General features: G+C 39.8%; 1 protein-coding gene and 1 pseudogene across 2 annotated transcripts in view; one reads left to right on the top strand and one right to left on the bottom strand.

Annotated features, from left to right (window-relative positions):
- DNAJB4 (DnaJ heat shock protein family (Hsp40) member B4) overlaps positions 1–26,177 on the top strand; it is a 52,760-nt gene that overhangs the window by 13,204 nt on the left and 13,379 nt on the right. The gene's annotated exons all lie outside the window — the stretch shown is intronic.
- On the bottom strand, positions 16,124–17,187 carry LOC308517323 (high mobility group protein 20A-like; annotated as a pseudogene). The gene has a single exon. The product of its transcript is annotated as a high mobility group protein 20A-like (transcript).

The raw sequence follows: 26,177 nt of genomic DNA, 5'->3' as shown, positions 1-26,177 counted from the left end.
GGATTTTACATCAGGTTTATATTTCGTGACCTTCAGAGATATGCACAAGCTACTACTTTCATCCGTCAGGCTACTCCTATTATGAGACTTAACAAAGTTCATCACTGAGAACAAAGATTCACAAGCAAATGTGGATGAAACCAAAACGCTGGTCGGATCTAGGAAGGCAGGGAGAGTTAAGGCCAGAGGCATAGAAATCGCTCTTCCCCTCTCTCGTCAATCCATGTCTATGGTCTTTAAGATAACTTGTTATGTAAAATTATTTATCTAAGATGCACCTACACTGAATTTATCTGAAAAATGAAGTCAATATTAAGAAAAAAATTGTAGGAGAAACTAAGATGGCGGCATAGATAAACACCGGGAAATAGTCGCTTCCCACAGCAATAGAAAATTATCCCAAAGGACGGAGCAAACATCGTCCAGAACAACAGGAAGGCTGGCTGAGTGTAATTTCTACAACTAGAAGAAAAGAAAAGCACGCTGAGAGCCAGAGGAGCTGCGGAGGCTGAGTGCAGAGGTACGGCGGCGGCTCGCGCGCGCGGAAAGGGGGTGGCACCTGAGGACGCGGCTGTCTTTTTGAATCACAAGCTCCCGACTGCTCTGATCTCCGGTTCTGGGAAGTCTCTGGGGACCCAGGACTCATACGGGCAGAGGCTGCTCTCTCAGGCAGCAGCGGGCGAACTTGGGGGGCCGCTTTCCCTCAGAGGTGCTTGCAGCCGTTACCGGGACACTGAGACGCGCGACTCCGGGCGCGGAGAATCAGCCATTGCTTCTTTCTCAGGCCTTTTGACTCCCTGAGACCCCGCCCCACCCGGGCTGCGGCAGAGGCTTTTGCATGTGAATGCCCCAGAACTTTGCAACCTGATAATTACCTAACTGCAGCCGGGCCAGCCAGACCCGGAACTTCCAAGAGAAGGCCCAAGGCCCCGCAGTGGCTTGCATTGCTTCACAGCTGAGCCTCTTCGTAGTTCCTGCTCTGTGGCCTCAGGCAGGGGCTGAGTTAGCACCTCCTTAGATCCAGGAGCCACTGTACCCAGTGGTCAGAGGGGGTCCATTCTCCCACTTCAGACACAGCTGCTTCCCACAGCCAATTGGCCTGGAGGTCAATTCCTCCCAGTGATCCTACAACAATCGAGGCACCAAGAGTGTCCACCCCAGGTAACTGGGGAGGCTGAGCCACTGGGCCCTACAGGACACCCGGCGCGCAGGCCACTCTATCAACACAGGGAAGCAGCCAAAATGCGGAGACAAAGAAACAGGTCACAATTGGCAGAAATGGAGGAGGACAGACGACTGGATATAGAGTTCAAGGCCACGTTTATAAGGTTTTTCAAGAATTTTATGGAAACCGCCGATAAATTTAATAAATCCCTCAAGGAGTATGGTGAGACCATGGAGGTCATGAAAAAGGACCAACTAGAAATTAAGCATACACTGACTGAAATAAAGAATACTTTACAGAGATCCAACAGCAGACAAGAGGATCCCAAGAATCAAGTCAAAGATTTGAAATGCAAAGAAACAAAAAATACCCAACCGAAAAAGAAAAAAGAAAAGAGATTCAAAAAATATGAAGATAGTGTAAGGAACCTCTGGGACAACTTCAAGCGTACCAACATCAGAATTATAGGGGTACCAGAAGGAGAGAGAGGGCAAGATATTGAAAATCTTTTTGAAGAAATAATGACAGAAAACTTCCCCCACCTGGTGAAAGAAATGGACTTACAAGTCCAGGAAGCGCAGAGAACCCCAAACAAAAAGAATCCAAAGAGGACCACACCAAGACACATCATAATTAAAATGCCAAGAGCAAAAGATAAAGAGAGAATCTTAAAAGCAGCAAGAGAAAGACAGTCAGTTACCTACAAGGGAGTACCCATCCGACTGTCAGCTGATTTCTCAACAGAAACCATGCAGGCCAGAAGAGAGTGGCAAGAAATATTCAAAGAGATGAATAGCAAGAACCTGCAACCAAGATTACTTTATCCAGCAAAGCTATCATTCAGAATGGAAGGTCAGATAAAGAGCTTCACGGATAAGAAAAAGCTAAAGGAGTTCATCACCACCAAACCAGCATTATATGAAATGCTGAAAGGTATTCTTTAAGAAGAGGAAAAAGAAAAAGGAACTCTTACCACTTGCCACAGCATGGATGGAACTGGAGAGTGGATAAATACCACAAGATCTCACTTATTTGTGGAATATAATGAACAACATAAACTGATGAACAAGGACTGATCCAGAGACGGAGAGGCATTGATTGGACTGTCGGGCCTTGGAGGGAAGGTAGGGGAGGGTGGGGGCAAGGGGGAAAGATCAACCAAAGGACTTATATGTAAGCATATAGGCCTAACCAATGGACACGGACAACGGGGGGGTGAGGGGGTGAGCGGGGAGAGGGGGGGTAGAGGGTACACATATGTAATATCTTAATCAATAAAAAATATAAAAAAAAAAAAAAAAAAAAAAAAAAAAAAAAAAAAAAAAAAGAAAAAAATTGTAAATGGAAGATTATAAGAGAGGGTTTCGTGTGCCAGCAAAAGTTACTGGCGTGCCATGTTTGGCACGTGTGCCAGGGGTTGCCCATCCCTGCTATATAATAAAACGCTAATATGCAAATCGACGGAACAGCGGAGCAACCAGTCACGATGATGTGCACTGACCACCAGGGGGCAGACGCTCAATGCAGGAGCTGCCCCTTGATGGTCAGTGTGCTGCTCAGCCAGAAGCTGGGCTCACTGCTGGTGAGCGCAGTGCCAGTGGCGGGAGCCTCTCCTGCCTCCATGGCAGCGTTAAGGAGCAGTGAGCTGAGCGGTAAGGAGCAGCGAGCAGGCAGGCGGTAAGGAGTGAGGGGTCCTGGACTGCGAGAGAGCACAGGTTGGGCTGAGGGATGTGCCCCCTCCTCAGAGCCCCCTCCCCCTCTAGTATATATTACTGATTGATTAGAGAGAGAGAGAGAGAGGCATCAATTTGTTGTTCCCCTTATTTATGCATTCATTGGTTGTTTCTGTATGTTCCCTGGCCTGGAATGTAACCTGCAACCTTAATGTATTGGATGACACTTTAACCAACTGAGCAATCTGACTGGGACGCACTCTTATTTATTTATTTATCTTTATTTATTTTTTAAAAATATATTTTTATTGATTTCAGAGAAGGAGAAAGAGGGAGAGAGAGATACAAGTATCAATGATAAGAGAGAATCGTTGATTGGCTGCCTGCTGCCCCACACTGGGGATTGAGCCTGCAACCTGGGCATGTACCTTGACTGGAATCAAACCCAGGACCCTTCAATCTGCAGGCTGACGCCCTATCCACCGAGCCAAACCAGCTAGGGCACTCATTTATTTTTTTGAAATAGATTATTAGACTATTTGCAAATGAAATCTTTAACTGATGATGGATGATATGAGATAAAAAACTCCCTTGGCACAGTTTTGTTGTTTTTTAGTGGAACTTTTCTTCTCTGTCCTGACATTTCCATATCTCTATTTATAGCCGCGATCTCCTTGTAATTTGACTTCTGATTCTGTTTTTTCTTTTATGTTGATTCATATTAACCGATATTCTCATTTCATTTTTTATTTTTATTTTTATTATTTTTTTAAAATATATTTTATTGATTTTTCACAGAGAGGAAGGGAGAGAGATAGAGAGTTAGAAATATCGATGAGAGAGAAACATCGATCAGCTGCCTCCTGCATATCTCCCACTGGGGATGTGCCCGCAACCCAGGTACATGCCCTTGACCGGAATCGAACCTGGGACCTTTCAGTCCGCAGGCCGACGCTCTATCCACTGAGCCAAACCGGTTTCAACCTCATTTCATTTTTTAAAAATAATGTATTTGCAAGGATTTGAGAAGGAAAGAAGGAATTAAAATTTTTAGAAGAAGCATCTGAAATAATTATTTTTCTATGCATTATCATAATCATTGTTTAAAACAGGTCATCTAACTGTAGTACCTAATGATACAAATACTAATATTTTTAGGTAGAATGGTAGTTTGTGTTCTGAGTTTAAAAACATATGTAGTCTAAAATAAATTTCTTTTATCCAGGACAGATACTACTTTAAGTTTAACAATTTTGCTCCTTAACTATTTACAGGATTGGGCAAAAATAGGTTTACAGTTGTGAGTACACGAAGCACAACTTATTGTATTATTATTTATTAATTATTGTATTATTTTCCAGCCAGCTCTAACCAACTGAGCTACTTGGCCAACGCAGTTAAGAGTCTTTAAATGCCGTTGGGCCTTTTGCTGATGACCCACTGAGCCGTCAAAAAAGGGCAAAGAAAAAACACTGCTTTTGTGTGAAGTGGCAGCGTGTTGTGTTGCTTTGCTTCAATCAAGGTAAAAAAAAAAAAAAGTCTTTAAATGCAAAAAGAAATAAAATAAAATAAAAAAACCTTTAAATGCTAAACTCCTTAAGGGCAGGACTATCTTATCTACTTTTGAAATTAACATAATACCTGACATCGAGTAGGTGTTTATTAATTAATCATTATCCAGGTCAGTAAAAATGTTGGGCATTGTTCTAGGTGCTAGGTATACAGCAGTGAACAAAATAGACAATATCCTTACCTTCATGGAGCTTATTCTAGTGTGTGAATGTTGAATGAAACCATGAATCACTGTGCAAAGGCTCCATATTTGTTTTCAGGTAGTTATTTGCATCAGCCTAAAAAAAGAATAATCTGTAATTTATTAACACGTTAAGTGCCCTGTCAGTCACCGGTGACTGACACTATACTTTCTGTCCAGAAAGGCTGGGCGCTTAACATATTAAGCAATGGGTTGATAAGGTGGAATGGGGGAAGCTTAGTAATTAGATTGTTTATTCATTAAACATTTCCTAGTGTGAGTATGTAAAATTATTTGAAATCACATAATTGCTAGTCATTGTCGTCCTGATTATCACTCAGTTCTTGTGTTCTGTTTGTAGCCTTAGTAAAGGCCTCAGTTACTGGCCGGAGATCTTAATCTCAAATCAGATACCTCTGAGTGTAAGTCTCTGACTGTACTGGCCCCAAACTTCATACACATCAAAGTTCTAGTTCTTTGTTTATTGTCTGTTCTTCACATCAGAGTGTGAACTCACAGAGCACCTATCTATTTTAATCACTACTGTATACCAGGTGCATAAAATAACATTCCACATAGTAGATGTTAGTAAATATTAATCCTTGGCCACTCAAAATGCACATTTCTCCCTACTCATGGCTACAGCCTACATTTAGTCTTGATTCAGACTATTAAAAAAAATCTTCAACTCTAGTATTCTCTTAAGAAGAGCTATTATCACTTTAGCTTATCCTATATATAATAAAAGGCTAATATTCAAATTGTCCCCCCGGGAGTTTGACTGCCTGGGAGTTCGACCACTCACTATGAAGTGCACTGACCACCAGGGGGCGGTGCGGAATGAAGGAAGGCCCTGGCTGGCAGCCGGAAGGCCCCGATTGGCCCTGATCACTGGCCAAGCCTAGGGATCCTATCCATCCACGAATTTTGTGTACCAGGCCTCTAGTTTACTAATATACTCCATCTGTTTTTCTAGCCTTTTGACACTCTCCCCATCCGCTTTTTTTAAATCCTCACCCGAGGATATTTTTCCATTGATTTTTTTAGAGAGAGGGGAAGACAGAAATATTGATCTGAGAGAAACACATTGATTGGTTGCCTCCTGCATGAGCCCTGACCAGGGCCCAGGCCAGGTAGGAGCCTGTAACCCGAGGTGTGTGTCCTTGACTGGAACTGAACCTGGGACCCTTTGGTCTGCAGGCTGACACTATCCACTAAGCTAAACTGGCCAGGTCATTTCCCTTTTCTTTCAATCTCTGTTACTTCCTGGCCTAATTTTGCCATTCACTTCAAGAATTCTCATTTCCCATTCTCCTTTGTCTTTTAGTTGTATCCACTCTTTAAATCCACTACTCTCTTTTTATTTTTTTATCTACTGAGATTGTTTATATGACTTAAGAGCTCCCCCTGCCCCTCCATCCCCATTTTTTTTAATTTTTTTTTTAATTTTTATTTTTTGCTACAAACACATTCGTGCCTGCTGGTAAAAGCCAGTGCTAGTTGTGAATGGCTGCAGGGCCAAGGGGTAGCAGGTGTGGCATGCTTTTTTTTTTTTTAATCCACTATTATTAAATCACTTGAAATAGACTTTGGAGTTAGATGAGCTTCAATTCACCATTTGCTACATAAGTTCAAGTTATTTAACTTTTCCAAGTTTTACTTTTTGTTTTTTTAGTCTCAGTTTGTTCTTTGGTACCCTAAGCATTGTAATAAAAATTAAATGACAGTATTGTAAGCAGATACTATTGCCTGTATGTAATGAAAATTCTTATGAAATAACCTAAAAATCCAGATCCAGAGTGGCTCTAGGACTGGTTGATTTTTTTTTTTCTTTTTTAATATTTTTTATTGATTAAGATATTACATATGTGTACCCTCTACCCCCCCTCTCCCCGCTCACCCCCTCACCCCCCCGTTGTCCGTGTCCATTGGTTAGGCCTATATGCTTGCATATAAGTCCTTTGGTTGATCTTTCCCCCTTGCCCCCACCCTCCCCTACCTTCCCTCCAAGGCCCAACAGTCCAATCAATGCCTCTCCGTCTCTGGATCAGTCCTTGTTCATCAGTTTATGTTGTTCATTATATTCCACAAATAAGTGAGATCTTGTGGTATTTATCCGCTCTCCAGTTCCATCCATGCTGTGGCAAATGGTAAGAGTTCCTTTTTCTTCTTCCTCTTCTTAAAGAATACCTTTCAGCATTTCATATAATGCTGGTTTGGTGGTGATGAACTCCTTTAGCTTTTTCTTATCCGTGAAGCTCTTTATCTGACCTTCCATTCTGAATGATAGCTTTGCTGGATAAAGTAATCTTGGTTGCAGGTTCTTGCTATTCATCTCTTTGAATATTTCTTGCCACTCTCTTCTGGCCTGCATGGTTTCTGTTGAGAAATCAGCTGACAGTCGGATGGGTACTCCCTTGTAGGTAACTGACTGTCTTTCTCTTGCTGCTTTTAAGATTCTCTCTTTATCTTTTGCTCTTGGCATCCCAATTATGATGTGTCTTGGTGTGGTCCTCTCTGGACTCCTTTTGTTTGGGGTTCTCTGCGCTTCCCGGACCTGCAAGTCCACTTCTTTCACCAGGTGGGGGAAGTCTTCTGTCATTATTTCTTCAAAAAGGTCTTCAATATCTTGCCCTCTCTCTCCTTCTGGCACCCCTACAATTCTGATGTTGGCACGCTTGAAGTTGTCCCAGAGGCTCCCTACACTATCTTCATATTTTTTGAATCTCTTTTCTTTTTTCTTTTTCGGTTGGGTATTTTTTGTTTCTTTGCATTTCAAATCTTTGACTTGATTCCTGGGATCCTCCTGTCTGCTGTTGGAGCTCTGTAAAGTATTCTTTATTTCAGTCAGTGTATGCATAATTTCTAATTGGTCCTTTTTCATGACCTCCATGGTCTCACCATACTCCTTGAGGGATTCATTAAATTTATCGGCGGTTTCCATAAAATTCTTGACAAACCTTATAAACGTGGCCTTGAACTCTATATCCAGTCGTCTGGCCTCCTCCGTTTCTGCCAATTGTGACCTGTTTCTTTGTCTCCGCATTTTGGCTGCTTCCCTGTGTTGATAGAGTGGCCTGCGCGCCGGGTGTCCTATAGGGCCCAGTGGCTCAGCCTCCCCAGTTACCTGGGGTGGACACTCTTGGTGCACTCTTGGTGCCTCGCTTGTTGTAGGATCACTGGGAGGAATTGACCTCCAGGCCAATTGGCTGTGTGAAGCAGCTGTGTCTGAAGTGGGAGAATGGACCCCCTCTGACCACTGGGTACAGTGGCTCCTTGATCTAAGGAGGTGCTAATTCAGCCCCTGCCTGAGGCCACACAGCAGGAACTACGAAGAGGCTCAGCTGTGAAGCAATGCAAGCCGCTGCGGGGCCTTGGGCCTTCTCTTGGAAGTTCCAGGTCTGGCTGGCCCGGCTGCAGTTAGGTAATTATCAGGTTGCAAAGTTCTGGGGCATTCACATGCAAAAGCCTCTGCTGCAGCCCGGGTGGGGCGGGGTCTCAGGGAGTCAAAAGGGCGGGGAAAGAAGCTATGGCTGATTCTCCGCGCCCGGAGTCGCGCGTCTCAGTGTCCCGGCAATGGCTGCAAGCACCTCCGAGGGAAATCTGCCCCCAAGTTCGCCCGCTGCCGCCTGAGAGAGCAGCCTCTGCCCGTATGAGTCCTGGGTCCCCAGAGACTTCCCAGAACTGGAGATCAGAGCAGTCGGGAGCTTGTGATTCAAAAAGACAGCCGCGTCCTCAGGTGCCACCCCCTTTCCGCGCGCACGCGAGCCGCCGCGTACCTCTGCACTCAGCCTCCGCAGCTCCTCTGGCTCTCAGCGTGCTTTTCTTTTCTTCTAGTTGTAGAAATTACACTCAGCCAGCCTTCCTGTTGTTTTGGACGATGTTTGCTCCGTCCTTTGGGCTAATTTTCAATTGTTGTGTGGGGCGACTATTTCCCGGTGTTTATCTATGCCGCCATCTTAGTTTTTTCAGGACTGGTTGATTTAGCAGCTCAATATATGAGGTTTTTTTTGTTCGTTTGTTTGTATTTTTTTTTAATCTATCCTCTGCCATCCTCAGTATGTGGTTTAGTGCCCCTAATGATTGCATAATGGTTGCCACAGTTTCCGGTGTTATGCAGTCATGATTGTAAAGTGGAAGAAGAAAGTTTCTTCTCTTTCTTCTACCCTCTTCCTCTGGATACCAGTTGGACTCAGCTAATCCCACAGGCTTACTCTAGCAAGTATCATATTTGGTTTTGAATAATTAAGATTTATCTGGGGCCCCACTTTCCTGGTAATAGTTGTTACTACTACATTTGTGACCCTTAGAATTCTGTTCTTGGGCCTTTTTTTTTTTTTTTTAGTATAATCTTTTGTCTCATGGTTTTAAAAAATCATCTTTACTCCAAATTTTTTATCTTCCCTCTGGATTGCTTTATGTAAACCAGACTCATGTAGTCAATTGCCTCTTAGACATTACCATTTGTAAGTTTAATAGGCATCTTCCACTTAATATGTTCAATGTTAAACTCAATTTCCCCCTCCAGCTCTTCTGTCTTCCCATTTTAGTAAATAACAAATTTGTTCTTTCAGTTTGCTGAAGCTGAAGAACCTTGGAGTCATTATTGATTTCTCTCATATCCCACATCTGATTCATCAGGAAGTCCTATTGATTTGACTTTTAAAAATAAATAAAATGGCTACATCATGGTCCAAACCACCTGAAATATTGCAATGCATTCTCTTTAGTCTTTATCATTCTTTCCCACTCCATTCTTAACACAGAAGCCAGTGATTTTGGCATCCTGCATAAAATTTCAGTGGCTTCTTATTTTCCCCTATAGAAGTCTGTCTTCAGTAGTTTACAAGACTCCACACCACATTTAGCCATGTATTATTTTTCTGACTGCCTTCTAATTTTCTCACCACTCCCACTTCATCATTCTGACATAGCAGCACCTCAAAGATGCCTAGCATTTTTTAATATTTACCTCTACCTGGTATATTCTACTCCTACTTACATACATAGCTTTCCTCCTTTCCTCTTTCAGGTCACAGTGCAAATGTCATTTCTCAACCTTTTAAACCCATTTCTGGCCACCCCATCTAAAATTTTAATTCTCTAATTTCCTATCTTTACTTTCCTTAGCTCCTACCACCATCTAATATTCTATATAATATTTTTAAAATTGTTTTTAATTATTTAAAAAATAAAATTTTATCTTCCCCATTAGAATGTCAAGGCATGGATTTTTTATTTATATTGTATCCTCAGTACCTAGAAAGATGTCTTGGCATATGAAGCTTCTTTTAAAAAAATATTTAAAAGGAAGGGAGAGGGTGTGAGAGAGAGAAACATCAATGATGAGAGAAAATCATTGATCAGCTGCTTTCTGCATGCCCCACACTGGGGATCAAGCCCTACACCTGAACATGTGCTCTGACTGGAAATCGAACCAGGGACCTCTTGTTGCATGGGTCGACACTCAACCACTGAGCTACATAGGCTGGGTTCATCATCAGTTTTTGATTGATGTGCCCCTTAAATGCTGACCATCCGAAAGTTCTCTTAGATTCTTTCAAAAATTATCCATCCCACGTTGTCTTTGACTCTTTCAAAAATTATCCCTCTTTTACACTTTAAAATACTACCTGTGTTACAATCTTTTCTAAATCTTTATCTCCAGCTAAGACTTTTTTCCTAAATCCCAGTTTAGAATATCCAATTCTTTCCTAGACACCTTTATTCACATTCAATTTAATTGAATATTGTTGTACTAGGTTTTTGGGAATCAAAAATTAAATAAACCTTGCCCTGTTTGATCTTATATTATTATAGGGGAGTTAGAGAAACAAGTTATTACAACACAGGTAGTAATTAGGAATATAGTTCAAGCAATGAATTTTACCAAGTATGGAAGTAGCAGAGATGAAGGGGTGATTAATAGGATTATAGGCATGTTCTAACACAGCCGTGGGCAAACTACGGCCCGCGGGTCAGATCCGGCCCGTTTGAAATGAATAAAACTAAAAAGAAAAAAGACCGTACCCTTTTATGTAATGATGTTTACTTTGAATTTATATTAGTTCACACAAACACTCCATCCATGCTTTTGTTCTGGCCCTCCAGGCCAGTTTAAGAACCCATTGTGGCCCTCGAGTCAAAAAGTTTGCCCACCCCTGTTCTAACAGAACTTACCTTTCTCTTCAAATGTATTCTTATATTCTGCTAGAGGCCAAATGCGCGAAATTGGTACACTCGGGGAGGGGGGGTGGGGGCGGGGGGGGGTGTTCCCTCAGCCCAGCCTGCGTCCTCTTGCAGTCCGGGAGCCCTTGGGGGATGTCTGACTGATGGCTCCAATGGGGAGCGGGCCTAAGCCGTCAGTCAGGCATCCTTAGCGCTGTTGCAGAGGTGGGAGAGGCTCCCGCCACTGCCGCTGTGCTTGCCAGGTGTAAGCCTGGCTTCTGGCTGAGCAGCGCTCCCCCTATGGGAGCACACTGATCACCAGGGGGCAGCTTCTGCATTGAGCGTCTGCCCCCTGGTGGTCAGTTCACGTCATAGCAACCGGTCATTCTCCCGTTTGGTTGATTTGCATATTAGCCTTTTATTATATAGGATACTTTCATTAGTAGTTCAACTGTGCACATCTTTTTTAAAAAAATATATTTTTATTGATTTCAGAGAGGAAGAAAGAGGGAGAGAGAGATAGAAACATACATGATGAGAGAGAATCACAGATTGGCTGCCTCCTGCAAGTCCCCCATTGGGGATTGAGCCCACAACCCGGACACGTGCCCTTGACTGGAATTGAACCTGGGACCTTTCAGTTCGCAGGCCCACAATATAGCCCAGGGGTCCTCAAACTTTTTAAACAGGGGGCCAGTTCACTGTCCCTCAGACCGTTGGAGGGCCGGACTATAGTTTAAAAAGAACTATGAACAAATTCCTATGCACACTGCACATATCTTATTTTGAAGTAAAAAAACAACGGGAACAAATACAATATTTGTATTTGCATGTGGCCTGCGGGCCGTAGCTTGAGGTCCCCTGATCTAGCCACTGAGCCAAACCAGCTAGGGCAAACTGTGCACATCTTTATTCAATCTGGAAACCAGGGCGATCTAAAACTTTTCCAAATTTCCACATACATTTAGTTGGCAAATTGTACATATTCTATCTCTTGATAACTTTAGCCATTTGTCTTTTTATTTCATAGTCATTTTATTTAGGTCCTCGTAATTACTCATGTCATTGAATTATTTTCACGCATTAAAAGTTAACTGAACAGCAATATATTATAGATAAGGCCTCGTACTAGAAAATAAGATTTAGAGAAAACCAAAAACAGGATCTCTCAGGGAGGTTACAATCTCTCAGTGTGCAAGGCATAAGCAAACAGATAGTTATGTAGTTGTGACAGAATAGAGATACTGGGAAAAATATGGGAACTCAAGGTCAGGGGAACCTAACCCAAGCTGGGGGTAAGATTTGGCCAACTAGAGGCTGAGTCTCAAAGCAGTAGTAAACTAAGTGTGGAGTAGGGAAGAAAGTTATACACACACCCCATTCACTTTATATATACTAAAGAAATACTATTTTAAAGACATTACTTTGGGTGCCTGTGTACTTATTAATTTGCTCTTGCTTAAAAATAATTTTTAAGCATCATAATTGATTTAGAAGGTTATCCATAGTAGTACATCATTATACAGTTGATCCTTCATTATTTACCAATTCTGTACTTTCGAATTTGTCCACTAACCCCAAAATCTAATTGGAACTCTGAAATCAAGCAGTTGGGGTGCTTTGCAGGTTGTTGTTGTTTTTTCAGACATGAGCATGGACAAAATAAATTTGAGTCCTATGTTCCTAGCTGGGTCCAACAAGGCAGTGCTTGCTTAGCTTTATTATTTCAGTTATCATATTGTAAACAAGTTTTTGTAGACTATTAAGTATACTTTTATATTTTTTTGCATTTTTGTGCTCTTGGTGATTTCACTGTTTAAAGAAATGTTTTGGTGTAGTGCTGAAATGCTGTCTAAATTGTGTTCCTAAGCATAGGAAGCCTGTGATGTGCCTTATGGAGAGAATACATGTTTTAAGTAAGCTTTATTCAGGCATGAGTTATAGTGCTGTTGGTCTTGAGTTCAATGTTATAGTAACTCCTAAGGTACCGTTAAGCATAAACACACATAAAACAAGGTTATCTATTGATGAGTTGACTTAACTCTGCATTTCCTTTAGGGAAAATGATTCAGTATTCACTAATTCAGCATCCACAGCAACTTTATGGAACATAACTATGGCAAATAATGAGAATCGAGTACTTTCCTGGTACATTTGATTTTGGGAAACAGCCAAAGTCATTTATGGCCAGGAGTGGTGAGTCAAGCTGGACAATATAGAGGTATGATTATTAAAGTCTTCCTCAACCTTTTAAAACACATGCCCCCTCCCCTTTGATAAACATCTTACTTTGCTACCCTAAAGATTCTAATATATTTTCCTTAGTAGACACAGTCAGGTTGAGAATTAGTCTGCAAGTTTTACTTTACCATCAGCCAGGCTAATGTTTTATAGTGAAAGCTGAGTGTTTATAGTAAAAAATTATAGTTTTTTAAAAGCTTGCTAGATATAATAAAATTTTATTGTGTTTAGTGTTTTTTAGTCTGCCCTCTTACTCCAGTCAAGAATAATTTTTAAAAAGCAGGGGTTGGCAAACATTTTCTGTTAAGGGCCAGACAGTAAATTGTTAGGTTTTGTGGGCCATACAGTCTTTGCTACTACTATCCAACTCTGCCACTATATGGCAAAAGCAGCAATAGACAGTAGTTATTATTTTATATATTTACTAGAGGCCCAATGCATGAAATTCATGCAATGGTCTTGGCCCCGGCCCCTGCCTGCCGTTGCCACCTCTGCCACAGCCCCCTCCTGCTGCTGCCACGGCCCCCACCCGCCTGTGCCTCTGCCCCCACCCACTGCGGCTTTGTCTAGAAGGAAGGACTTCTGGAAGGACGTCCAGTCTAATTATCATACTATGCTTTTATTATTATAGATATTATTAACTCCTAAGGGCAGGGATCATGCCTTATACTGATGAGTTCTTCAGGGCACATAACATAGTAGGGTCTCAATAACTGTTGCCTTGACTTGCTGATTTAATCTAGATTAATAAAAAGGCTATATTTTAAAATATTAAAAACTCAAACAATTGAAACCCATCCATTTAAAATTGAATGATTGTAGAAATACTATTTTCCTCTTACTTATAAATGTCCTTCTTTAAGCAAGTACAGTAGTTGGTGCTCATTGTATTTGGAATTAGGTCTCCTAATTTTAGAGTTATAAATAGTTGGAGAGTTAAACTTGTTCAATAATTAGTTTATTGATTGGCTAAGAGCCTAACAGTTCTGTGAAACAGCAGCCTGTTCCTCTCCTTTCCTGCTCACCTCTGTAATACAGACATTTTTTTTTTCCTGTTACTATTTGTCTTACTATGAGGGGCTGTTGGTTTCACTTTGGCCACAGACTAATGCTAATCCCTTTCTCTGGTCAGCCTATTAAGTTTTCCAAGTGATTCTCATGGCTGCTTGTGAGAGGAGAAACTTTGGAAAAGAACAAAGTGAAAATTACATAAATTTCTAATTTCCTAGTGTGTGTTTGTGTTTTTTACTTTTAATATTGTGAAACTATGTATGGAGTGAGTTCGTGTAAGAACCAGTCCCACAATTTCCCTCTAAATGTAAAATATTATTTCAAAAATTCCTCACAAGTATCTTTTTCTTGTAGACGAAAAGTGGAATACTGTTTTACTTTATTTTTCAACTTTATTGAGATACTAGAGGCCTAGTGCATGAATTTGTGCATGGATAGGATCCCTAGGCCTGGATGGCGATCAGGGCCAATCAGGGCCTTCCAGCTGCTGGCCTTTCTTTCCCGGCTGCCAGCCGCTGCTGGGGCCTTCCTTCATTCCACACTACTCCCTGGTGGTCAGCACACGTCATAGTGAGCGATCGAATTCCCTGTTGAACTCCCGAGGGGACACTTTGCATATTAGCCTTTTATATATATAGATATTGACTTGTAAAATTACAAGATACAGATGATGTATCATACAATTGTACACTGGAAACCTATATAATTTATTAACCAATGTCACCCCAATGAATTTAATTTAAAAATTATAAGATATTTAAAGTGTACATTGTGATAATTTGATATATGTATATACTGTGAAAGGAGTCCACCCCTCTAGTTAACTAACACATTCACCACCTCATATATTTATCTTTTTTAAAATATAGAATGCTTCACTAATTTGCATGTCATCTTTGGGCTGGGGCCATGCTAATCTTCTCCATGTCACTCCAATTATAGTAAATGGATGGCTGAAGTGAGTTCTGTAATACTATTTTATAAGTAAAAATAAACGTTTCTTTAGAGTTCATCTGTTAGGATTTTCCCCCCCTAAGTGTGCATGTGAGAGACAGATATGTGTGATATACTTAAGTTCATAGGTTGAAGTTTCTGAAAAATTGGATTTCAGCACTAATGATGAGAAGGAACCTCTTCATCTATCTATACTGGCTAATACAGTAGCCACTAGCTACATGAAGCTGTTAAGTACCTGACATGTGGCTCTCTGAATTGAGATATAATGTGAAGTGTAAAAATCACACTGGCTTCTGAAGACTTAGTATAAAAACAAGAATATAAAGTAGCTTCCTGATAATTTTTTTATTGATTACATGTTGCAATGATAATATCCTGGGTTAAATAAAATACATTATTAAAATTAATTTCACATTTCTTTTTACTTTTATTAAAATGTGGATTCTAGAAATGTTTAAGTTATATATATGTTTTGCATTTGTAGCTTTATATTTCTGTTGGACAACACTGCTCTACATTCTGTGATCTTTCAACATAAAGTGTATAATCAAATATCAATTTACAAGATCCATTTAAAATGACCTAGGCCCTGGCTGGTGTGGGGCTCAGTTGATTGAGTGTCATCCTATGCACCAAAAAGGTCGCCATTCGATTCCTGGTCAGGGCAAATATCAGGTTTTGGGTTCAGCCCTGGTTGGTTTGTGTGTGGGTGGCAACCAGTCAATGTTTCTCTCTCACACTGATGTTTCTCTTCATCTCTGTCTAAAATCAAAAAAACATACTTTAAAAAAGGAGATGATAAAAGAAAATGACCTAGAAATTCTATAATTTCTTTTGGCTCTTATTAAATATGGAAAAGTACTGTAGCGAATGCTTTATTTTAACCAATTCCAAAATGCTAGGAAAGTATGAGATTAGTTCACTGTACATTCACTAACATTCTGGTAAGCTTTCTAGTGACTTCTTGTAAAAGAGGGTAAAGAAGAAGGGCAGGTTGTTACAGTGCTACTTAATTAGAATACATTTTATTTTTTATTTGTTTCAAGTCTCCAGTTCTTTTATTTATTCACTGTAATTCCAAGATTTTAGTAGTATTGATAAAATCCAAGGCCATCTTATTTTTGAAGTGTGATATCAGTGAGCACTCACCATTCCTTAACGATCAAGTCTGTTTACGACTTCCCCAACCGTAGCAATGAAGTTTTCATTGTCTTGGGGATTAGCTAAAATAATACTGTTCGGTCTGTTCATATATGAGTCATTGGTGTCCAGTGTAGGTGTCTCTCCACTTCCAGATAAGGGCATGCTGGCAAAGCTGCTGGTTAACACCTGCTGCAGGATCTCCAGGTGCTGTTGTAAGACAGTGTTGGCAGCTTCGCTCCTGGATCACATTCCCTTCCAGCTTCTCCACTGCTGTGCACATGCTCTCCAGCTGCTTCTGCAGGGCTCCATTCTTCTTCAAGCTCCATGTTGCATTTGTGAAGCTCTGCCTCCCGAGCTTTGCTGTGGCTCAGGAGTTCCTCTGTAAATATAGGGATGTCAGAAACAGACCGTTTCTTCTGTTTGTTTTTCATGATCATGAGTGGCTTGTCTGGCTGCATTTTGTCGTTGAGATTTGCCTTTCTGGTCCTGGTTTCCCTACTGAAAACCTTGTAGGCCTCAGTCTTCTGATACTGCTCCAGTTCCTTCATGTAACGCCCCGTATCTCTATTGGCTTCGTCAACGTAGCGCTGTTTTTCTTAACATTCATTGCCTAACATTCTTGTGATTTCTGGAAATGGGACTTCTGGTCTCTTTGATCAAAGCTGTTCTCGACGCTTATTCATGACCGGAACATATCCTGTAAGGGGGGATTTGGGTGTATTGCTGTCTCAAAGAGGTGTCTTCCTCTTTCTTCCTTTGGACCACCCTTCTCGCTTACATCTTTGCTCTGTTCACTGCTTTCTGCAGTGTCTGAAGGCTCATTCTGAAGCAATTGACCTTGGGAGAGATCCTCCACAAATTCTGGATTGTTGGTAGATAATGTGGCTCCACTACCATATGGAATCTCTGGGTGGGTTAGCCGTGTTGTAGCCAGATCACTACTCTCCTTGGAGCCATCCTCCTCTGCATAAAGGGGAGGCAGGGTGGAACTAGTCATCCAAGTTTCCATCTCTCTGCCAATAGGGTTAGTCAGGGGCCTGGAGCTAAAGAAAGTCCCCTGCACAGAGGACAGTTCTCTGAGCCTCTCTGAATCGCTTTCACTCCTCTCCGGCGTCTCACAGCTTGAGAAAAATTCCTCCACAGCACTTTATTATTAGGTCCTTTCTTCCCGTTTACCTTATCGTCATAAACACCTTCCCATAGGCAACGTCTATTAACACAATAACACAAAGTTGTTTCGGTGAGGAGAAAAATGAAATATCGGGATACATTTTAATATCACCACAGAATACACGAATTCAACACTCCCAAAAAGGAAATGATTTTTTTTTAAACATAAAATATTGCCAGTTCCGGTGTGGCTCAGTGGTTGAGCGTGGACCCATGAACCAAGAGGTCCAGTTGGATTCCCGGTTAGGGCACATGCCCTAGTTGCCTGGTCGATCCCCAGTAGGGGGCGGGCAAGAGGCAGCGAGCAATGATGTTGTTTCTAACTCTCCCTCTTCCTTCCTCTCTCTGAAATAAGTAAAAACATATTTTTTAAAAATAAAATATTTCTGATACCTGGATATTTCCAGTAACTCCAATAATTTTTATAAATGTATTAAAGCAATTTTAATTTTTTAAAAGGCATGTACTTTTACATTTTTTAAAATTTCATTTTAAATCTTTTTTGTAAAGACTATTAAACCAATAAAATTAAATGTGTATATTTCATTACAGTGCTTTGTGCAGGAGAGTGTAAAAATCAAGCAATGACAGTATCAAATCTTGAACACTGGGAATTATTAATATAACTGTAGAGATAAAGTACTGGGAAATTTAGATGTTATAGACAATTAGTGCAAAGATAATTAAAACTGATAAAGCCCTTCTTCCTATCAGTCTTTTTAGGTTAGTTAGTTTGACATCTTTTATTGGTGCTCTTGAAAGTTTACAAATATTGATGAAACATTGTTAAGAACCCTTTACTGAGAACCAAAAAGTAATTTCATTAGCTTCAAAATAAATTGGTATTTAAGAAATGAAGCTAGCTTTTAAAATTCATTTCAAAGACCTAATGAATTAGCCCTTTTGGAAAAACATGAAAGAGCAGTCATTAAGTAAAAAAATGACATTCAAAACTTCCAACAATCTGACCATAACTTTTTTTTTTTTTTTGTCAGCTTTCTAAGGAGAACCTATCTAAGTTCTGTGCTTTAATCTGACCAATCTTTTTGCTGTATCAAATAGATTTTATACGTTTTTGCCTTTGGACTTTGTGTTCTTGGTCCAAATTGCAGATCCCCCAAACCCCATAACCTTGCTCTCTTTCTTTCTAAGTTCTATCAATCTTTCAAGATCATTGAGCATCCTTATAACCAGTATTTTGAACACTGCATCTGGTAGATTGCTTGTCTCCTTTTTGTTTAGTTCCTTTTTTGAAATTTTCTTCTGGTTTTTTGTTTTGATTTGTTTTCATTTGGGACTCCCTGTGTTTGTTTCTACGTACTAGGTAGAGCTACTTGCTACTTATCTCAGTCTTGGTAAAGTGGCCTTAATGTGTTGGGTGTCCTGTGGAGCCCAGTGGAGCTTTCTCCCTGTCACCTAAGCAGGTGCTCCAGGTGTGCCACTGTGTTGCTTGTGCCTGCCCCCTCTTGTTGTAGTTGAGTCTTTTTAAAAATATATATTTTATTATTGATTTTTTTTACAGAGAAGAAGGGAGAGGGATAGAGAGTTAGAAACATCGATCAGCTGCCTCCTGCACAACTCCTACTGGGTATGTGCTGGCAACCAAGATACATGCCCTTGACTGGAATCGAACCTGGGACCCTTCAGTCCACAGGCTGACGCTCTATCCACTGAGCCAAACTGGGTAAGGCTGTAGTTGAGTCTTGAATGCTGTTAGCATGTCAATGTGAGGTATTGATTCTCAGGCTGATTGGTTCTGAGGACTGGCTGTGACTACAGTGGAGGAACTGTTGTGCAAGGACTGATCCTATGGAGCAGGCGTTGCTTTAGCAGGGCTCTGATGCCTGCCACATCTGCCCTTTAAATATGTTGTTTGTGGACGTGGTTGGACGTGGTGATCTGGTGAGGTCCTCCATGTCACTCAGTCACAATCTGGTTTTCACAGCCAAAAGTTATGGGGACTTCTCTTCCTGGCACTGGAGCCCTGAGCTGGGGAGCCTGGGGTGGTGCCAGGATGTCTCATTCCTCAGGGAGGACCTCTGCAGCTGAGATATCCCTTGTGGTTTTTAACCACCACACCAGCCCATTCTGAGTCTTCGCCCCTTCCTACCAGTCTTAATGTGGTTTCTTCAGTATATCCCTTGTTATAGGGACTTCAGGCTAGACTTCAAACAGTTCTCAATGATGGTTATCCTGCAGTTTAGTTGGAATTTTGATGTGGTCATGGGAGGAGGTGAGTAAAGTGTTTACCTACTCATCATCAAGACCAGAAGCCTTTTTCCATTTATTTTTAAAAATTTAATTTTTAAGTAGATTAATTTTTTTAGAGCAGTTTCCAGTTCACTGCAAATTGAGTGGAAGATTTAGAGAGTCCCCATGTACCTCCTGCCTCCACACATGGTTAGCCCCTTTCCCCTCTTACCAACACCTCCCACTAGATGGAACATTTGTTTACAATTGATGAACTTACATTGATACATCATCACCCAGAGTTCATAATTTACATTAGGGTTCGTACTTGGTGTTGAACATTCTATGGATTTGGGCAAATGTAAAATGACATGAGCCCACCATTTCAGTATTAGGTAGAGTAGTTTGCCCTAAAAATCCCTCTGTTCCTCACCTATTTATTCTCTGCCCACTCACCGCTGGCAACCACTGATATTTTTACTATCTCCATAGTTTCACCTTTTCCAGAATGTATACTTTTTAGACTGGCTTCTTTCACTTATTTAGCAATATGCATTTAGATTTCTTCCATGTCTTTTCATGGCTTGAAAACTTGTTCTTTTTAGTGCTGAACAATATTCCATTGTCTGGATGTACTACAGTTTATCTATTCACCTACTGAAGGACATCTTGATTGCTTCCAAGTTTTGGCAATTATGAATAAAGCTGTTATAAACATTCATATGCAGGTTTTTGTGTGGACGTAAGTTTTCAACTCCTTTGATAAGTAACAAGTAATAAGTTACTTTTTACTTGTAACAAGGACATTTTCCCATTGATTTTTAGAGAGAGTGGAAGGGAGGGAAGAAACAGAAAGAGAGAAACATTGATGTGAGAGAGACATTGATTGGTTGCCTCCTGTACCCACCCTGACCAGGATGGAGCCTGCAACTAAGATATGTGCCCTTGACCGGAATCGAACCTGAGACCCTTCAGTCTGAGGGCCAGTGCTCTATCCACTGAGCCAAACCAGCGAGGGTGGTCTATGTTTGTTTTTGTAAGAAAACACCAAACTGTCTTCCAAAGTGGCTATACCATTTTGCATTCCCACCAGAAATGAATGAGAAATCCTATTCCTATTCCTGTGTCAGCATTTGGTATTACCAATGTTCTAGATTTTTGCCATTTTAATAGATGTGTAGGGATATCTCATTTTAATATTCATCTTCCTGATGACATGACATGGAGAATCATTTTATTTTATTATTTTAAAAATATATTTTTATTGATTTCAGAGAGGAAGGGAGAGGGAGAGAGAGAGAGAAACACCAATGATAAAAGAGAATCATTGATCGACTGCCTCCTACACGCCCCACACAGGGATCAAGCCCACAACCTAGGCATATGCCCTGACCAGGAATTGAACTGTGACCTCCTGGCTCATAGGTCAATGCTCAACCACCGAGACACCGCGGCTGGGCTGGAGAGTCATTTTATATACTTATTTGCCATCTGTATATCTTCTTTGGTGAGATGTCTGTTAAGATATTTGGCCCATGTTTTAATTGACTTGTTTTCTAATTGTTGAGTTCTAAGAGTTTTTTATATATTTTGGATAACAGTTTTTTATTGGATGACTTCTGAATTATTTTCTCCATCTGTGGCTTGTTTTTTCATTCTATTGACAGTGTCTTTCTCAGCAGAAAATTTTAATTTTAATGAAGTCCAGCTTATCAGTTCTTTCATGAAGTATGCCTTTGGTATTATATTCAGAAAGTAATTGTCACCCCTGGTTGAGTGGCTCAGTTGGTTGGAGCATCAACCTATACACCAAAAGTTGTGGGTTCAATCCCTGGTCTGTGCCCTCACATGGATGTTTCTCACATGGATGTCTTGCTCTCTCTGTCTCTCTCTCCCTTCCTCTCTCTAAAATTAATAAACATCAACAAACATATCCTTTGGTGAAGATTAAAAAAAAGTCATTGCAGCCCTGGCTGGTGTTCTCAATGGTTAGAGCATTGGCTTGTGCACCAAATGGTCTCAGGTTTGATTACCAGTCAAGGGCACATATGTACCTGGGTTACAGGTTTGATCCCTGGCACCTGTCTGGACACATGTGGGAGACAACCAATGAATGTGTCTCACATAGATTTTTCTCTCTCTCTCTTTCTCCTCCTCCTACTCCCTCCCTCCCTTCTTTACAAGCTCTCTCTAAAAAAAAAACCAAAAAAAAAACAGTGGAAAAAATATCCTTGGGTGAAGATTAATACACAAAAAAAGTCATTGCTAAACCCAAGGTCATTTAGATTTTTCCTATGTTCTAGAAGTTTTATAATTTTGCATTTTATTTTTAGGTCTGTAGATCCATTTTGAGTTAATTTCTGTGAAGGGTATAATTTAAAGTCTGTGTCTAGATTTATTTCTTTGCAAGTGGATGTCCAGTTGTTCCAGTGCTATTTAGCCTTTGCTCCTTTGTCAAAGATCAGTTGACTATACTGGTAATTATGGGTCTATTTTTGGATTCCCTATTCTCTTCCATTGATCTATTTGCCTATTCTTTCACCAATACCACACTCTTTGATTACTGTATTTGAAACACAAAGCACTTGAAATACAATGAATGCACTTGAAATACAAATGAATATATTTTCAATACAGTGAATACTACCTATGTGAAGTTTTTTTTTTTATGTTAAGTTTTAATGATGAAATTTGAATAGAGTCAAGATGGGTAAGTAGCAAATATTAACTGGAATATTTGGAAAGAGCCATTAATTCTTAGTTGGACAGGTTTTTGTGTGTGTGTGTGTGTGTATGTGTATGCGTGTAAAAGGATATTTTTGCCCTAACTGGTTTGGCTCAGTGGATAGAGCGTGGTTGGCCTGCGGACTCAAGGGTCCCAGGTTTGATTCCGGTCAAGGGTATGTACCTTGGTTGTGGGCACATACCCAGTAGGGAGTGTGCAGGAGGCAGCTGATCGATGTTTCTAACTCTCTATCCCTCTCCCTTCCTCTCTGTAAAAAATCAATAAAAAATATTTTTTAAAAAAGGATATTTTGCTATACATATTGTATAGTAATATTTTTTCTAAAATTTTTGTTTCATATTATGAAATCATTGTCATCACAGTTGATAACACTTCCATAGTCCTCACTATGTGTCAGTCACATGTAAGTGCATCATACATTTCTCTCATTTAATTCTCACAACAACCCTATGAAGTTAGTATTAATACTAATTTCATTTGAGAGATAAGGAACCTGAAGCACAGAGAAGTGAAATCCAAGGCCACACAGCTAGTAGTGGTATTGCCAGGATTCCAACCCAGATTGTCTGGCTCCGAAGTCTGTGCTTTTAACAACACTATCAATATTCCCTGGTGCCATCTTAGCAAGTTTTACAACTACTGTTACATACTTATATTTGAGATTATATTCAATATCTAAAGTACTATTAACAAGGAATAAAAGAACCTCAGTTTTCTCATTCTTGATAAGAAGTAGCAGGGAATGGAAGTCATAATTTTTAAAAACCAATCACTGAGAAATTTCAGGACTAAATTTACTCATTTAAGAATTAATTATTGACAGAAGAGTTTTCAATAGGAACATAGGTAAAATATTAGAAGTCATTTGTCTTTGAGTATTTAAGTATGATGATCTGAATTTTAATAGTGATCTTTTTGCTGAAGCTCTAGAAGGCATGTTGCCTTTCGCTATACTAATTTATTATAAACTGAGAAATGATTTGTGAGTTGGAGAAAGAAAACATTTTTATTGTATATGAATAAAGCCAAAGTAGAAGGTTAAGATAGCATTAGTTGAATGACTAGTAATATACTTTTAGTTTTTGTGATTAAAATGATCTTTAGCTCTCATCTAAATATATTTAATATTTACTTTTTTCTTATTTTATATTTAGTATTTGAACTATGATTATAAAATAAAAATCTCATAGTTTTATAAAAATAATTTTTCTATATTTATTAAAGAGCATAATAAGCCAAATAAGGAAGTTTTGTAAAGTTATAAAAAACAAAATATAGTATCATTAAATTTTTACGTAATCCTGGCCCATGCATGGCTCTCTTAAATAGAGTGACACTTTCCCCCTAAATATATTATTAAGCACAAAAAGTTTGTTGCTATTAACTTTTGTAAACAAAGTAATAAACAAACTTAAGATTTCTGATTTGGTTTAAAAAAATGAAAATCATTTATTTTTTAAAAAATATTTTATTGATTTTTTTACAGAAGGAAGGGAGAGGGATAGAAAGCTAGAAACATCAATGAGAGAGAAACATCAATCAGCTGTCTCCTGCACACTTCCTACTGGGGATGTGCCTGCAACCAAGGTACATGCCCTTGACCGGAATCAAACCTGGGACCCTTCAGTCTGCAGGCTGATGCTCTATCCACTGAGCCAAACTGGTTAGGGCTGAAAAATCATTTCTTTAACATATATTGTAACTTGCCTTCAGTCACAGATGACCTATTCTCAACATGAGAACTTGACCTTATAAACTAAATATTGAGAAGAATATGATTCTTTGTAACTTTCTTTTAATAAAGGAAATAATTGTGTTTTCATGGAATAATCTCATCAGTGTTTGAGTAGTAAGGTAAAAATTTAAAAATACAAACATGGCCCAACCGATGTGGCTCAGTGTTTGAGTGTCGACTTATGAAACAGGAGGTCACAGTTCAATTCCTGGTCAGGGCATATGCCCAGGTTTTGGGCTCAATCCCCTGTGTGGGGCATGCAGGAGGCAGCCATTCAAAAATAGATGTTTCTATCTCTCTCTACCTCTGCCTTCCTTTCTGAAATAAAAAAGTATATATATTTAAAAAAATACAAATACTAGTTTCATCTTTGTTGAAAATATAGCACACTAGCTCTGGCTGCTGTGGCTCGGTTGGTTGGGTGTCATTCAGTGCACCAAAAGGTTGACAATTTGATTCCTGGTAAGGGCACATACCCGGGTTGCAGGCTCTATCCCCAGGTAGGGGGTGTATAGGAGGCATCCGATCAATGTTTCACTCCCACATTGATGTTTCTCTCTCTCTCTCCCTCTCCCTTCCTCTCTAAAAAAATCAATGAAAGATACTTTAAATAGCTATAAAGGAGCCTTAAAGGTATTTAAGGAAAAAAAATAACTTATAAACTCTAGCTAGATTTTGTTCTCAAATTTTCTGTCACACATACACATACCTGTAATCCTATATAATAAAGAGGTAATATGCAAATTGACCATCACTCCAACACACAAGATGGCCACCTCAACATGGCCAGTAGGAGAGGGCAGTTGTGGGTGATCAGACCAGCATGGGAGGGCAGTTGGGAGATACCAGGCCTGCAGGAGAGGGCAGTTGGGGGCAATCAGGCTGGCAGGGGCGTGGTTAGGGGAAGATCAGGCTGGCAGGCAGAAGCGGTTAGGGGCAATCTGGCAGGCAGGCAGGCGAGCAGTTGGGAGCCAGCAGTCCCGGATTTTGAGAGGGATGTCCAACTGTCTGAGAGGGCAGTCAGATATCCTCGAGGAGTCCCAGATTGGAGAGGGTTCAGGCTGGGCTGAGGGACACACCCCGCCCATGCACGAATTTTGTGCACTGGGCCTCTAGTATCAAATAAGCAGGGATTTATGTGATTTCTAAATAATGTTGCAAATAGACTCTATTTTAGGTTTCCTTTTTCCTTTTCATTTTGAAAACAATTAAATGAGTTTTCACATTTTTTTCCTGCTCCATTTTCCCAAAAGGCTGCCACTACTGTTCCCTTTATATATTCTATTTTTGTTATGATAATTATTTACAGGGATGATAATTGCTTGCCTTCCCCACCCCTCAAAAAAACCCACATTTATTTCATGCAAACTTGGATGACGAATATTTAATGTAAAGTGATTGTGTAAGGAAATTTCAACCCCTAAGTGAATGTAAGTGTGAAATGTCTCTAAAATATTATGTAATTTAAAAATGATCATATTGATCCATTACCCTATTGCATCTAATTGCAATGATTATATTTGTATATATAATCATTTTATCCTATGAATTACTTTCTAAGGACAAATTTCCAAGTGTGTTATATACAGGGATTTTAAAACCACTTTTAATAACTGTTCCCAAATATTTGAAAGAATTATTTACAAAGCTATTACTCGTCCTCGCCGGTGTGACTCAGTTGGTTGGAGCACCGAGAGGTAGCTGGTTTGATTCCCAGTCAGAGCATATTCCTGGGTTGTGGGTCTCCAGTAGGGGGATTCATGCTGCTCTCTCACATTGATGTTTCTTTCCCTTTGTCCCTCCCACTTCCTCTCTCTCTAAAAATCAATAAAAATATTTTTTAAAACTATAAGTGTACAAGTATCTGGTCATTTTGTCAAAAGCTACTAGGTTATTTTATTATTTGAAGTCTTAAAAATTATAATTGTTTTCTTATTAACTTGAAATTTCCAATTTGAGGTGAATTCTGGCCTTTTGACTTTACCACTATTATTCTTTTATGTGTTTAAGATATTTGAAGAACTATGAAAATCCTTTTATCATCCTTCTCTATGTATGGAGAGCCTGATTTCTTTTCATTTGTTAATAAATAATTCATTTCTCAGAAATGTGAAAAACCTAGTTTTTGGTTTTTAAAATCATTAAATATGCCAAGTCCTTATAATATTTCTAGCTCTCTGAAAATTATCAAATAAGATGAAAATTTACTTTTTTTTCTTCTCCGT

The sequence above is a fragment of the Myotis nattereri genome, assembly GCF_964212035.1.
Source record: "Myotis nattereri genome assembly, chromosome: 3".
In the NCBI taxonomy this organism is placed as follows: domain Eukaryota; kingdom Metazoa; phylum Chordata; class Mammalia; order Chiroptera; family Vespertilionidae; genus Myotis; species Myotis nattereri.
This window is presented reverse-complemented; position numbering and strand designations above follow the sequence as displayed.